This window comes from Bactrocera neohumeralis, chromosome 2 (assembly GCF_024586455.1).
Source record: "Bactrocera neohumeralis isolate Rockhampton chromosome 2, APGP_CSIRO_Bneo_wtdbg2-racon-allhic-juicebox.fasta_v2, whole genome shotgun sequence".
In the NCBI taxonomy this organism is placed as follows: Eukaryota; Metazoa; Arthropoda; class Insecta; order Diptera; family Tephritidae; genus Bactrocera; species Bactrocera neohumeralis.
In genome coordinates this window covers 86,880,511-86,896,424 of record NC_065919.1, presented here as the reverse complement: position 1 = coordinate 86,896,424, position 15,914 = coordinate 86,880,511, and the positions used below count along the sequence as shown (strand labels likewise).

Here is a 15,914-nt window from a genome sequence, read left to right as displayed (position 1 = left end):
AGAGTTGACGGCGTCACCACAAAATCAGGTTAAGGCAGACGCATCGCGTCGACAGATGAGTGAGCGGTGCTCTGACTAACTGCACAAATGCCATGACGTTGACGTTGAAGCTGACGAGAGTGTTCGTCCACGCAAAGCGACGCAAAATTTCGCCAAACACGCAACGGCGGTGCGAATATGTCTGCGGTTGACACACATTAATTGGATCGAGTTGTGCGTTATGGGCGTGAAAGGTGTCAAGCATTTGTTGTTGTTGTGAAATGGTCAGGCATTTGTGGCTACAGAAAGCGCAACAGAGCGTTTGCCACAAATGTGTCGGAAATTGTGCTTGAAATTATCTCACTCTCTCGTATTCACTATAAACTAAATGAAAGTCATATGCGCTTCGTGGAGTTAGCTTTAGGTTAGCGTAAATTTGTACTGCAGTGTTGATTGCGAAATCATGCTGAGTTATGACATTTACATTGGTCAAAAGAACGGGGTTTGGAAAAAGTTTCATTTATTATATTCTTATTAATCGCTAAATAATGTTTGAGTTGAAGGATTGAACTGAAAAAATCACAATTTTTTCTCTTGTCATAGCTCGAATAGGGTATATTAAGCTTGTCACCCAGAAGGAAATGTGGAAAATTCTATATAACGTAACATCACTTTTCATAAGTTTACAAGCGAAGGAAAAACGTTAAAATAGAAACTACTCACATTGAAAAAATTTAAGCTTTGGTTATATATTTGTTATATATTGGTTATCACATACTCATATTGAAAAAAATGGTTATAAATTGGTTATTATATCTGTTATATATTGGTTACCACAGACTCATATTGAAAAAAATTTGAGTTTTGGTTATAAAATGGTTATAAGTATATTGCTTATTATATCCGGCAGCAATTTTCGATTTTTTTTTTGATAATTCGTTGTTTTTCATTTTAGTTGACGATATGTAGAACCGATTAACGTGCCGAACTGAGGCAGTTTAGCAATGTCCGCCTGTTTGGTTCTCAGTTTTTGAGATATCGATGTGAAATTTTCGACACACCATTTTCTCTTTAAGAGAAGAATGAGTAGCTTCAACGATACCGCCGATTTTAGACCACAAAAAGCTGCCACAAAAACTAACCGATTAAAATCAAATCCGTATATGAAAAAATTATTTGAGAAATGAAATTTGGCACAGATTATTGTCCAAGATTCACTAAAGTCTCCAAACGGATTGAACTACTATGGCATGTAGCCATATAAATATGCTACGAAAAGGGAGCTAACGTGCGAAAACTAGTTTTCTGGGAGAAACTGTTAAAAATAATCGTCAGTTTCTCGTTATCTCATTAATTGTACTCCTTTTTTTGACACCTAAGCCCCCTTTCCGTAGACCAGGTCACATATGATGTTATGCTCTTTTTTGCTATGAGAAATATTGCTTTGAGTGCCTTTGAGTATAGTTCCCATAGCTTCCCAAGTTAAAGGTTTTTTAATAAAAAATTCCACGCCATGGCATTGACGTTGGTTATTAGTGACCCTAAATTCACACAGATTTACATTTCTCTTTGCATTTTGTAAGTAAATGCTAAATATTAAATAATTTTAGTGTCCATATTAATAACTATCGCTTCTGCACATAATAAAAATATTAAAAATAAATAAAAGTACATAAAATTAAATAAAATCTTTCGAGTTCTGCACAAAATTGCGCGAATCACAATGTCTCGGTTCAATAACTTTTACACAACTTTCAAATTCATTTACTTATATTCCAGTTTTTTGTTTAGTATGTTGTTGTCTTATTAACAGCTCCATTTTCAAGGCGAAGTACGACCAAATATTCCAAAATTTAGAAAAATGTACACCCATTTCAAATACTTATTCAAAGAAATACCCCTCAACCTAGCACATTTTAGCACTGTATGGCATCAGCATATCCTACATACATACATATATGTACGCACGTGTTAGTTATGTGCTGCACTCGGTTTAGTTGACCCAATTTATTAGACCGACTGCCTAAAATACCTGAATGACCGAGTTTTCTTTTCATTTTTGACTTATGTTTAAATTTATGTTTTTCATATTTATGAGATACGTATATCTCATACACACACCTCTGACATTTCATTCGATTTTATTTTCATGTTTTTGCTTTGCTTCTTCCACTGACCCAAACAAATGCAAACTCATAATTCAAAGGCAGTTTGTGACACTGTGCTGGCGTTTCACCTACACACACCAAACATATACACATATATGAATGCTTAGTATGTATGCGTGAGTATGCGGTATGCTGTGCGGCACCGCTGCGACGCCGCTGACATTGAACTAAATTCATTTTGAAAAGCGCACAACAAATCATTTTAAATTATTTCTTATAGTGCAACAAAAATAGCAGTAAAATACAAATAAAAAATTATATTAAAATACATTTGCATGGAAAATGAATGCAAGTGAAGAGAAAACCGTAGAATATAACGGTAACTAAAATAGCATGGCTTGCTGCGAAATTTGCAAGGAAGCATGCATATATATGTAAATATAACGTGTGTGTGTGTGTATCGCAGTAGGGAGGGGCATATTTGTACCCAATTGTTTTGGAAAAGTGGGCGTAGTATATATATTTAGCCGTTTTTTTAAGTCAATTTGCATCGGATAAAACAACACACACACTCTCACGATGTGCTAGTGGCATATCAAATATATCGATGCACCTGTCCGCTTTTTTAACGGTATGCAGCATTTGACCAATGACACTTGTCAATTACATGCCGTTAGCTTTAACAGATCCTTTTATTTGTAAAGCTGTTATAATTTTTTTTCTATTTTTTTTAATTACAGATTTCTTGCCAAATCAGAAGGGAAAAATTAAATTATAAAATTATAAATTATTATATATTATTATAATAGCGCCGAGAAACAAACCCACACGCATATGGCACGCATTTATACAAAAAAATAAATAAAAATATTTATAGTTAGCGCATCGTCACAGAGCACAGCGCCCGTGGCGGCTTGACAACAATAACCGAATAACCGAATAAATAATCAAACATGTGAGCAGTGAATTAGTGCGCTCTGATTAGCATCTTCTACCGCACAAGCAAGCACACATACAAACATGCATATGTATATATAATTTTGGCTACGGCGCTTATCTACATAGCAAAGGCAACTCTGTGTATATACATAATGCTTATAAGCCAATAGTCGCGAATACTTTTATGTTCAATCTGTTTGTGAATGGTGAAAAAAATTGAAAAATCATTAATTTGACCATCGCAGGTAACGTTATTACGCTATAACGGCATTACGACACTAGTAGTGCTCCAGCAAAACGCTGGTCTGCTTATCTATAAAAAATAGTTTTTTTTAATCGATTTTCTGTGCTAATTTTTTGCTCACAAAGTATTTCCGTCTACAAGATAACTTTTTTGCAAACGCAACTCATTTTAGTCCCCACATTGATGAGTTTTGAGTGCTCACTTATCGTTTTCCGTTGAAGTTGTGGCAAATTTTCAAGTATTTTGACATACATATAGCATTATTTGTGCTTTTGATTAGCACTGACATATGTGCGTGTGAGTCAGTGCACAATTATGTACTTACATACTGCATATATATGTACATATATACTTGTAGCTACACTTATGAACAATTTGTGCTGTATGTGTATATATATTTGCGTACGGTTGCACTTAGCGGTATTTTAGAACGAAAATTCATTTCAATCAAAAATTTTATTACTTTTAGTCCAATATTTGAAGTTCAGTGAGATAGTTATTCAAATAAGTCATATTTCGACCCTGATTATACTAAAAGTGCAAAATTTAGAAAGCATTTCAAGTCACTTGATCGACATTAGGTGTTCGTAGGGCCTGCAAGGCTGAAGATTTCAATATTTTTAAAGCTCAAAGATCTTAGAAAGTGCAGCTGCATATGTGGAAAGTCCAGAATTATAGTACCACAAGCTTGGTGGCTAATAATGCACTAAAAAATTAATCATCAAAATTTTTAATAAAAATTAATTTTGCACTAGAGCTCACACGGAGCCTTCAATCTTACATTAACATCAGTTACATATTTAAACAGTTTATATTTGATCGATTTTTAATACTTATCTCACGAAATTGGAATTAAACATAGAAAGTCTGATATTTAATACAAAATATGTGGGATTAAAAATTGAAAAAGAAAACAAAAATTAAAAAATTTTAAAATTTAAATTTTTTTTTTAATTTTAAAATTTTGGAAACTCTAAAAATTTTTAACAAGAATTGAAAATTTGTAATTAAAAATTCGCGATCTGAGCATATGAAAAAAAAATTCTGATCGATTGCATTTCTTATGAATGTGGAAAGTTGTACATATTAGAATAAATTTTCAACTTTAGAGCTCTAGAGGTGTGAAAAGTTATAGATGAATAATTGAAAAATACAAACCAAGCTCTAAAAACTTCCAAAACTACACGAATTTACCTTCAATTAAAATTATTAAGTTAAGGCAAAATGTCTATATTTAAGGAAAAATATCATTTTGCACACTAAAACTAAAAATTATTTCATAACAAAGCAAATTCAATTGCATTTCTTGTGTTTTATTCAGTTGATTAGGGCACTCAACGAATTCCCGAAAGCTAAACCTACACACAAGGCCAATTGGAAATAACAAAACTTAAACAAATACACACATACACAATAGCAACAACAAGCACTTTATATTTGCATTTTTATGTCAGAAAAATTTTATGCATAATATAAGCCACAACGCACCGCGCCCCCGCCCAGCACATACAAGCAATTAGTGCTTGAGATTGTGTAATTATAGCACAGCCATGCAAGCACATACACATACACACACATGTGCACATAGAAGTATACAGTGATTGCAGCCCTTAAGTCAGAAGCGAACTATCAACATCTAACCTTGACACCTGCAGCCAACAAAGCGCTCATCATTAGTGCACGAGCGTGCGGCGCTGAAAAGCAGACTACACATTTTCCTACAAATCTATGCAATTAAACAGGTTGCAAACAAGTGTGCTTGGGCGCATATCAGCACAACGCTACGGGGCATTTGACAAAGGAAAATCCATAAATATTTAACAGCGTGAAATATGTGCACGTCTCTGGGTGTGTTGTTGTAGCTAGTGAGGCGGCGAGGGTGCCGAAAGAGGCACCACAAGAACGAACACATAAGAAAAAATTGAAGGCGCTTGTTCGACCAGCATGTAAATGGCGCACATGTGTTAATAACTCAAATTCGAACGCCAAACAACAAATTGAAGAAAATTTATATATTTTTTTTGAATAATTCGAAATCGAATTATATAGCAACTTAGCAACGCTCGCCGCTACACATACACTACAGAAGTGGCGATTGCATGAATTATTCATGCGCTGGACGCACAAGCCACACGAAATTAGCGCATACAAATGCGAAACAAACAAGGGAAGCGAACAAGAGAAAAGAGAAAACAAGGAAAACTCACGTGCTTTGTGCCCACTGTGCGACAGCTTTCAAGGTTAATTCGCATGCGATATTTGAGCAGCAAAAAGCACGAATTATTTTAAAATAGTTGGACGAGGGCGACACGAAACTATGCAGCGAACGGCGAGCAGCCAACAGCCAGCCTTTAAGGGCGGCAAATGGGCGTCAAGTAGGGAGATGTACCCTCAGATGTATCCACACACATATGTACGAGTATATATATACTTGTATATAGTGTGTGTGCAGTTTTAGTGTTGGCTGCCAAAAGTTTCGTCATGAGACAAGTGCTAAACCTAGATAGCTAGGAATACGAAAATGGGCACGAAAATAAAACGAGTGCAGAAATGTGATTTTCAGAAGCAGCAGACAAAAGTGAAAACGAAAGCGAAACGGAAACGGCGACGATGACGGCAGCGCACGAATGAAAAGCGTAAAAAGCAGCGCGACGTAGGAACCATAAAAATCAGTGGGGTGAGCAGCGGCAAATTGAAGAAAAGTCTTGCTGAATAAAATCGAAACAAAAAATGAAATGTGTAGCAATTTTGACGAGCACATTTTGGCGTTTATGCCGAAATCAAAGCGAATTTTTAAAACATTCTGAAAAGCGCAAGCGAAGAGCAAGAAGCAAGAGAGTTTAAAAGTTGATTTTGATTTTACCAACAAGTTGAGTAAGTAAGATGAGTGCTATTTGAGGTTATTTATTTTATTATTTTTTATGTTTCAGTCAGCCTTGATGGCATTTACTATTTAATATTTTATTGGATTCCATTTCAGTTGTGTTATTATTAACTGGAATATTGTTTTTAGATTTGATTTCAACATTTTTACTGCAAACATCTGCAGCCGTTAATATAATTAAATTAAAGTTACGGAAATTCACGCTAAATTTGCTAAAATTCAAAATTGCTATTATGCCCTCAGCAAATCCATTGTCACTTCATTTAAATTACTCATAACATAAGCGATTTCGTTTAGTATGTATGACACAATTCAGCACTTTTATGAAATTTCAAAATACACTTGAATCTATTTTTTCCAACACTTTGGCATACATTTCGTTTCTTCTCGAGTTGTTGTGGTGTTTTTTCTGTTTTACTGTTTGATGATAACGTGAACCGGATGCGGACGCAAAACGCAAGCGACGGCAACAGTGACGGATACGACGACGAAGAAGACGACGACGACGACTACGACGACAACGATTATGAACAACAAGCGATGTGAAACGTTGGAATCGCACTAAAACGCCGAACTGCCGAAAAGGCCAAAAGAGTTGGAGAGTCAGTCAGCCAGCCACATAGCTACACGCACACATACCTCCTTAAACGTATGAGCACACATACACACACACATATATATATTCATATAGTTGTACATAGTGATGTAGCTGACTAGCTAACTAGCCAGCGAAGCAGCCAGCTAAGCATGCAAGCAATCAGTCAGCGAGCCAGGTCGGCTGGCCAGCGCCGATTGCCGATGAAGCCACAATCAACACTCGCACAATGTACTCACATACATATATTTAGGTGTATGCGTGTGTGCTTTGTTGTTGTGTGCGCCAATATATGCAAATTGTTGTCACTGTGTACACTTTGTAGAGTTGCTGCTACACGCTACTGCTGCGCCGTCGCCGCACCGTTGCTGCTGCGTAGTGGATGCCTGACGGCAGAACTAACAAAGCAACAACAAGTTAATAAGTGCAAGCAGTAATAGAATTTTAATTGGGAAATATTTTGTTACATATGTGCGCACGTAATCTTTTTGTGGCCAAACAAAAACAAAAAAAGCGTGACTGCCTCCAGAACAACAATACACACATGTGAATAAGGTAAGGGACGGTGTAAAAGCGCCACGTTGAAGAATTCTGAGAGAATGTCGAATATAGTTTGCAAAAACGGGAGATAAACAGCGGGACACAGGTAGAAAAGGTAATAAAAACAATCGTCATCAAAATAGAAGTTATGCTGCTGGCAGAGCGGTGGTAAAAATAAATATTCAAGCGAAAGCAAAATTTAAATTTGGCATCAGAATTAAAATCACAACTAAAATTAACATTAAAATTTGAAATTAAAAATTAAGTAAATTTAAAAAAAATTTGTATTAATTTTAAAATTTAATATAAAAAAATTAGTATGAGAAATAAAATCAAAATTAATATTTATATTAAAATTTAAATTTAAAATGAAGTAAAATAAAAATAAAATTAGTATTAAATTTAAAATTGAATTTTTATTAATTTTATACAATTAATTTTTAAAATTTAATATAAAAAATTAGTATGAGAATTAAAATCAAAACTAAAATTAACATTAAATTAAAATTTGAAATTAAAAATTAAGTAAAATAAAAATAAAATTAATATCAATTTAAAAAAAGTAAATTTTAAAATTTAATATAAAAAAATTAGTAAGAGAATTAAAATCAAAATTAATATTAATATTAAAATTTGAAATTAAAAATTAAGTAAAACAAAGATAAGATCATTATACATTTTAAAACTCATTATAAAATCAAAATTAGTATGAGAATTAAAATCAAAATTAAAATTAAAAATGAAGTAAATTAAAAATTTTAATTAATATAAATTTAAAATAAAAATTAAATTTTAAATTAGCAATAAATATTATTGCAACTAAAATTGTAATTAATTATTATATTATATTACATATTAATTATAGTTAGAATTAAAATTAAAATTGAAATAAAATAAAACTGAAATTAATATTAATTTTCAAATTCAATATAAATTCAAAGTAAGTCAAATAAAATATTTATTTGCGGAAATTAACTGTGAGAAAAAAAATTAAAACCGCAAAAAATATATTTTTGTATTACAAAATACTTAATAAATTTAAATTAAATGCAGCTGTTATAAACAATAAGAAAATTAAAATCAATAATTATATAATAAAAAAGTGTTACATAAATGAGGTACATAGCATAAGCACTGGCACAAATTAAATTCAAAACTAAATATTCAACATCTTCCAAGCAATCAATATTTTGCCTCCGACTCCGACACTCTTATCTACAATATTTTTCCACATTCAAATGTACACTCTTTATGTATGTATGTAAGTGTATATATGTGTGTGTATGACCAGCATTAACGCGTATCAAGTTTACCGTGTTGTGGTTGTGCGCTTTTACGATTTTGACAAGATTGTGACACGCAGTCAAAAAGTACACACCAACGGCACTAAATCACACAACACATAAACACACACACACACGCTTATATAGCGTATTCAAATATGCCTAAGGCAACACAACTCCGACCCCCACATTTTGTAAGCTTCCTTCCCGCGGGCACCACTACACTCCTACCAACGCGCGCTTTTTTCTCGTTTCATTATCTGTTTACTTTGTATTTCGTGCGCGCCTTTTTCACGCTGCTTCGTCGACTTAGAAATTCTTCCGCGCTACTGCTCCATCTCTAACTTCCACTTTGCGCTATTCGTCTATTGCATGTTACTCCACATCCATCCAACCAAATACATGGCAGCGGAGCACAGCATAGTCATGTGTATGACGTAAGCTAAGAACGATTTGCTGAGGCTTTTGCTGTTGCTTTTGCCAGCCCAACTTGTAGAAAAGTATGTATGTATGTATGTGTGGATATATTCATACTCTTAAAAACTGTGTATTTATTATGTACGCAAACAGCTTATTATTATGAATTTTAAACGCAATTCTCAGATAGTGTGCTACAGCTATGTATGTGAGTGTGTGTGTGCACATAGACGTAATTGTGTATTAATTTTTTGTGTGAGTTGTTTGCGTATAGCTTAGCGCTATGAAAAAAACAACCTGACAGCCGCTCACTTTTAAATGGATATGTAGAAACCTTTGTAGCTAATCATTTGAGACTCTTAAACGCGTCTTAGCCAAAACGCTACTAACTAAAGAGTAATAAACACTTCCAAACAGCTTTATTAATTGAGCTTGAAAATAGCACAAAAACAGCAAAGCAAAATGGTAGGAAGTCAATTTTAAATCACACAAAGGCTTTATTTATTTGGGAAGCTCGCTTAAAAGTTGTTTTGTTTGTGTCTGCACGAGGTGGCTTTAAGAAATAGCAATGAATATTTAGTTATTATTTTGAAGATAGAATGAGAAGCTATTTACAGATTTCTTTAAGAGTTATTCATAGTCGTTTCCATCTTCAGAGGTCTGATTATCATTATTATTAAATTTAAATTAAAATTACATTAATATTAAAATTAAAGTCAAAATTAAAATTAAAATTTAATAAAAATTCAAATAAAATTTAAATTTAATTTCATTAAAAAAATAAAATTGAAATTAGAACTAGAGTTATAATGAGAAATTAAAGTTGAATTAAAAATTAAATTAAAATGACAACTAAAATTTAAATTAAAATTAAAATGAGAATTAAAAAATTGTTTATAAAAGACAAATTAAAATAAAACTAAATTCAAATTGAAATTAAAATTAAAATATTTTCAAATTAAAATTTGAATTTAAATTTAATTTAAAATTTTAATTTAATTTTTTAATTTTAATCAAGTTTAATTCTATTTAAATTCAAAAAAGTTTAATTTCAATTTGAATTTTATTTAATTATAATTTAAATTTACTTTAATTAAATAAAAAAAAAAATTCAAAATGAAATTAAACTTGAGAAAAAATTAAATTTGTATTAAAATTAAAATTGAAATTAAAAAAGAACTCAATTTTTTTTTGTATAAGGAAATTTAAAATTAAAATTAAAGAAAATTAAAAATGAAATTAAATTGACTTAAAAACTAAAACTTGTATAAAAGTTAAAAATAAAAATAATATAAGAATTAAAACATTTTTTTAAAGCAAATTAAAATGAAAAATAAAATTAAAATTGAAATTAAAATTAAAATTAATTTTTTGAAATGAAAACTAAAAAAGAATTAAATATTTTTGTATAAGCAAATTAAAATTAAGTTAAAATTAAAATTAACATTAAAATTAAATTACAAATAAAATAAGAATTGAAATATTAAAATTAAAATTAAATTTTTTTGTTGAAATGAAAACTAAAAAAGAATTAAATATTTTTGTATAAGCAAATTAAAATTAATATTAAAATTAAAATTAACATTAAATTAAAAATAAAATAGAAATGGAAATATTAAAATTAAAATTAAATAAAATCAAAATTTAATTAAAATTTAATTAAAATATAAAATTTGTTTTAAAATAAATAATGAAATAAATATGAAAATAATAATTAAAAAATGTAATTTCTGTCATATTCAGAGGCCTGAATATCAAAAATACTATACAACTAAAGATTAGCAAATAAAGTTATGCAAATCGGCCAAAATCGACCAATAGTAGCACATTTTTGCGAATAAAACTCATAACGATTGGAAACAAAGAATATATTTCTTATTTTTTTTAACAAAATTGTACTTTATAGAAGTAGAGCAAAAGTAATTTTCTGACAGACTAAAATTTGCATACGCAACAAGTAGCAAAATAAAAAATGCAAATAAAAAAATAAAAAAAACTACTTTATATATTTAATTAAAGAATAATTTGTATAATTGCCTTTTAATTTTATATTAAAAAAATTAATAATTTTATATGGGCACACTTGCTGAAAACTAATTTAGAAAAGTGGTTTCGCTGCAATAGCGATATGAAATAATTATGGAACTCTACAGCTACGAGCAGTAATTATACGTCGATATGCACATTAGACTAGGCTCCAGCTACAAAGGTTAATTTTTACTGCAAGTAAATAACTTTATCACGCAAAGTGCAACTTAAAACGCATTAATATTATATAAATGTATAATTACTTGCAATAGAAAAAGTGGAGTTTGCATTTTGAAGTAAACAGATAATGCAATTGTGGGGAAATAGCTTAATTAACTGGTTTTATATAACGCAATGTTGATTATTTTTATATGCCAGGTGGAGTGCAATGAAGTTAAAACGAAATAAATAGGGAAAATAAAACTTTATTATCACCTTTTTCGTTGCAAAGTCTGGTAATAAGTCAAAACGCACCATGCGCCGATGCATAAAATTATATCTATCATACAAGCCTCTATGACCTAAAATTGAAATAATAAATCATCAGTGCGATCTAACTGGCACATACGATACTTGCATTGACTGGGAAATTTTTTTGCGTTAAAATACTCGAAAATGCGCTATTTAGGCCAACAGGACGTATACGTATCATTGCTTTTCCTTTGTGCCGACGTGGCGTATGAGTGATTTTAGCACAATGCGCATAAAATAGCAGGCCATTGATATTCTTGTGTGTGTGTGTGTCACAATTGGCCAAAGTATATCGTCGATAAGCGCCTCAAATCCACTTCACCTTGCCAGCTTCGACTTCTTCTTCTTCCCACCCACGTACCGCAGGCTGGCGGAACAACACTGTCAGTTTCAAAATCACAAGCAAGCGCTAAAAAATATGGCTTGGCAAACGGAAAGAAGCTGCAATGAGCACACAAACGCACAATGCACAAATACGAGCTTGCGAAAGTAAGCAGTGAAGACCTTCAGTCGGTAATTTATGCTTTATGACCAGGTGTGTGTGTGTGTGCGTGCGTGCGCGTTGCAGTTTTCAAGGATCCAAATCCGCACTGCGCAAAACCACGGCTAGCGCGCACATGTCTCGGCATACGGCTACATACATGCTTACATATGCGTGCGAATGTGTGCATAAGCACATGTGAAGTGCTGCAAATGGAACGTAGTAAGTGCCTCAGCGCATATGTGTGCAACACTGCAGCTAAAGCGTAGACGCAGAGAAAGCAGAATGCCAAAAATCAGCTTTCAGAGGGAGAGAGGAGCGCCTTATATACACAGAGAGCTATGCGTAAATGAGATATGTTGCTGCTTTGTGGTCAAGCGGAAGCTTCAAACATGGCAACATGCAGTGTATAAAGGTTGCAATGCATGCAACACGCAACTACAACAACAAAGCTTAAAGATATCGAAGCAGTCTTGTCAAAATTTAGGTTGACCAATAGCCAAGAACTCGTATTTAAAGCGCGATGCATAGTGTGTAACTGCAAACGGTGGCACATTTGGTGGCCCCCATACACACACACATGCGAATACTCATTTCGTTGGACATTTTTCATAGACACATTTTGTCGCATTACACTTGGCACCACATTCGCATTGGGCGCTTGCAGCTTTGCTCGTTTTGCAACCATGTGACCTACTTATGCTCGGCTGCAGGCGCCTAGTGTTGCTGGACGAGGGGTGAGGTGGAGCGCATGTTCTATGCAATGCAGCGCGTCGTTGGTGGCTGCAGCCAGCTGCACACGTGGCATTTTCCGGGTCTCCTTTTTGCGGCATTCGCGTCCTGCGCATAAGAAAATGCACAAAGCAAACAGAAGTGAGCGAAAAGCGCCAAAGCAAATGCGAGAGGGAAAGAGAGAGTGTGTGCAAATGTTATCATATGAGTTTTAGCCGTCTTGTTCTGTCTCGCTTGCTCGGTCGCTTTGGCAATGGCAATAGAATTGTAGTCGCAATGTCAAATAGCAGCGACGAAAATAGAATTGCAACAAAAGCAACAATCAACAGACATACATACATATATCTAAGGGCTTACAGCGGACGAACTAGCACACGTTGAGGCATGTACATAAACATGGGTGATTGTGGCAATGCATAGCAACGCGCATTGCAATTAAAAGAGACCCCGCAGTTTTCTATATACAAGATTTATATAGGTATACATGTCTGTTTGTATGTCAGTTCCTGTGCAACGTTGCGTGTTGCGCAGCCGATTGCTTTGCTGCAGCCATAGCCAACGTTGCTCTGCCTTGCACACCAGAGCAACCACTTTGTAAACGTCCTTGAGCACACGCTGCCGCCCTCTCCGCAGGCTCTAACAGCCCGTCGGCGCTTCGTATACAACCTGCTCTTACACGCTAATGGAAAATAAATCGGTGAAGCAGCAAAAAATAACAACATATACAAAACACATACATACATATATATAATAAAACTTGGAAAGAAGGGCTGCTGGGGGAGCTGGCAGGGCTGCAGAAATGTTGCAAAGCCCAAATAGCTTTGGTCACGCATACAAATGTTAATAGCAAGCAGTGAGTGGCATGCGACAGGCCTTGCCACGTTCCTGTGGCCAACATATGAATATCGGGCATTATGCCAGCTCTCTGCTGACCGTTAGCCCAACGACTGAAAGGCGAAAATATTTCATTATTTATGAATGTAAATATGTGAGCGTGCACTCGATACAACTGCTTGTTGTTTTTTAATGGATTTTCAAAAAGTACGAAAAATTTCCATTTTAAGTTTTCAACTTTTTCAGCTTAAAAGTAAAGTAAATTTCGATGTTACTTTTAAAGTATAACATACATATGTATGTAAATATAAATTTGAGGTTATGAGTAGATACATAAATATGCAGAACCGAAATACTAGAAAATATAGCAGAGCTCAGTATAAATAGTAAGTAAAACATCGAAGCAATGAAGCAAGAACTTTAAGAGAGTTGCTTCTATATAAACTAAATCTAACACATAGAGTAGACATGTTAAAAGCAGTATATCTCAATCACGCTCCCGTTTAGTTCTACTATCTTCCTTAGCTGTAGCTTTGCAAGCCCGAGTATACTTCCTTGAATTATGAAAGCGCTTTACAGCGATATCCAAAACCAATTTCTCCTTCTTTTCTTACAGAATTTGAAAGTAGTTTCCATTTCTAAAAGTAGAAATTTTCAAACCTTTTTAGCGTCAATTAAATAGAAAATATTCCAAAACATCATTGCTTTGATTTTGGAAAGAATTCGAATCTATTACCGAACCATTAAAAGTCTCGTGTGACATTAACCATGCTACGATTAGCTCAAATCCACCAAGTGTATAAAACAATGCTTTAACGAGCACCAGATTTTGTTCCGAACGCAGCAGATTCTAATATTCAAATATATCATACATACATAGATTAGACCTCGGTTACCGCTATGCGACTTAGCAGCACACCTAAAGGATTTCGTGATTTTGCTTTCAGCGTCAAACAAAGCGAATGCAATATAAAATACTTTCATTTCATATGAATTTTAAAGTTCTGCTGAGGCGTTTTATTATTCGCATTGCTTTTGTCGAACTTAGAACGTTCATATATGCTCTTTAGCGCAACGTTTTTCGCTATTTTTGCGATGAAAGTAAAAACTAGAGAAGAACTTGTGAAACAAAAACCTTTTATGCATTTTTGCAGCACACACACATGCACACACGCAATTATTCATATGCATTCAAGTATGTGGCACAAGTGGCCGCACTGAAATAAAGTGCAGAAGCAGAAGAAGAGAACAATGAAAATAACTTGCTATATACATACATATTTACTTGTATATAAAATCGCTGTCTCCTTAGCAAATTTGTTTGTATGCCAAATACATATATGCATATATACATAAGTATATAATATACATATATACATATACATATGTACATATGTGTATGTATGTACATATATATTTACATTCATTGTTTCCCTTCGCATTTGCATACTATTCCAAATCGCGTATTGTATATTTACAATTGTTGTTGTTTCTAGCATCTAACGCGTCTGCAACAATGCAACTTAAATATACATACAAAGAAAAATTCATAAAATAAAATAAAGCCACAAATGGAACTGCTTGAAAACGATTGCTCGAAAATAATCGAACTGTTATCTTCAAGTGTTCGGCAAAAATATTTTTATGTAATCATTTTCTGGAAAATAACTGCATTTTTGTATTTACAAATTATTTAATCAAAGGCAAATGGTTGTTATTAAAAGTGCTCAAATTGTTATTAAGTTGTTGTCACTTTATCATATTTTATTTTATTTTATTTTATTTTATTTTATTTTATTTTATTTTATTTTATTTTATTTTATTTTATTTTATTTTATTTTTTTTTTATTTTATTTTATTTTATTTTATTTTTTTTTATTTAATTTAATTTAATTTAATTTAATTTTATTTAATTTATTTTATTTTATTTTATTTTATTTTATTTTATTTTGTTTTATTTTATTTTATTTTATTTTATTTTATTTTATTTTATTTTATTTTATTTTATTTTATTTTATTTTTTTTTATTTTATTTTCATTTATTTTGTTTTATTTTATTCTGTTTTCTTTTATTTTATTTTATGCCGTTACTTCCACTTCCATTATATTTTCCTTGTTATTTATTTTTGTATTTTTCCAATCTCGTTGCCTAATATTGCAACAACATTTCTGAATTGGTTATTCTATCTTATCAGCAGATTTTCACACACACACACGCGCACGCGATTAATTTCAACTACACCGGCCCATTATCTCGTCATGTCAAAAAATTTCACATCAACTACACAAATATACGTAGTACATACATATAGTATATTTGCGGTATTTAATTCCTGACATTATCTCCGACTACTTGTGCTAGTTCGGTTTAAGTGCCTC

General features: G+C 32.5%; 1 protein-coding gene across 19 annotated transcripts in view; it reads right to left on the bottom strand.

Moving 5' to 3' along the window:
- The window catches only part of LOC126764684 (RNA-binding protein Pasilla), a 117,106-nt gene that overhangs the window by 47,000 nt on the left and 54,192 nt on the right, over nucleotides 1–15,914 (bottom strand). For 2 of the 19 annotated variants that reach the window (XM_050482353.1, XM_050482344.1), the window contains exon 1: nucleotides 6,529–6,722. The exons of the other annotated variants lie outside the window; for them this stretch is intronic. The gene's annotated coding sequence lies outside the window, so the exon portion shown is untranslated. Of the gene's footprint in view, nucleotides 1–6,528; nucleotides 6,723–15,914 lie in introns of those variants that run through there. 19 annotated transcript variants of the gene reach the window in all.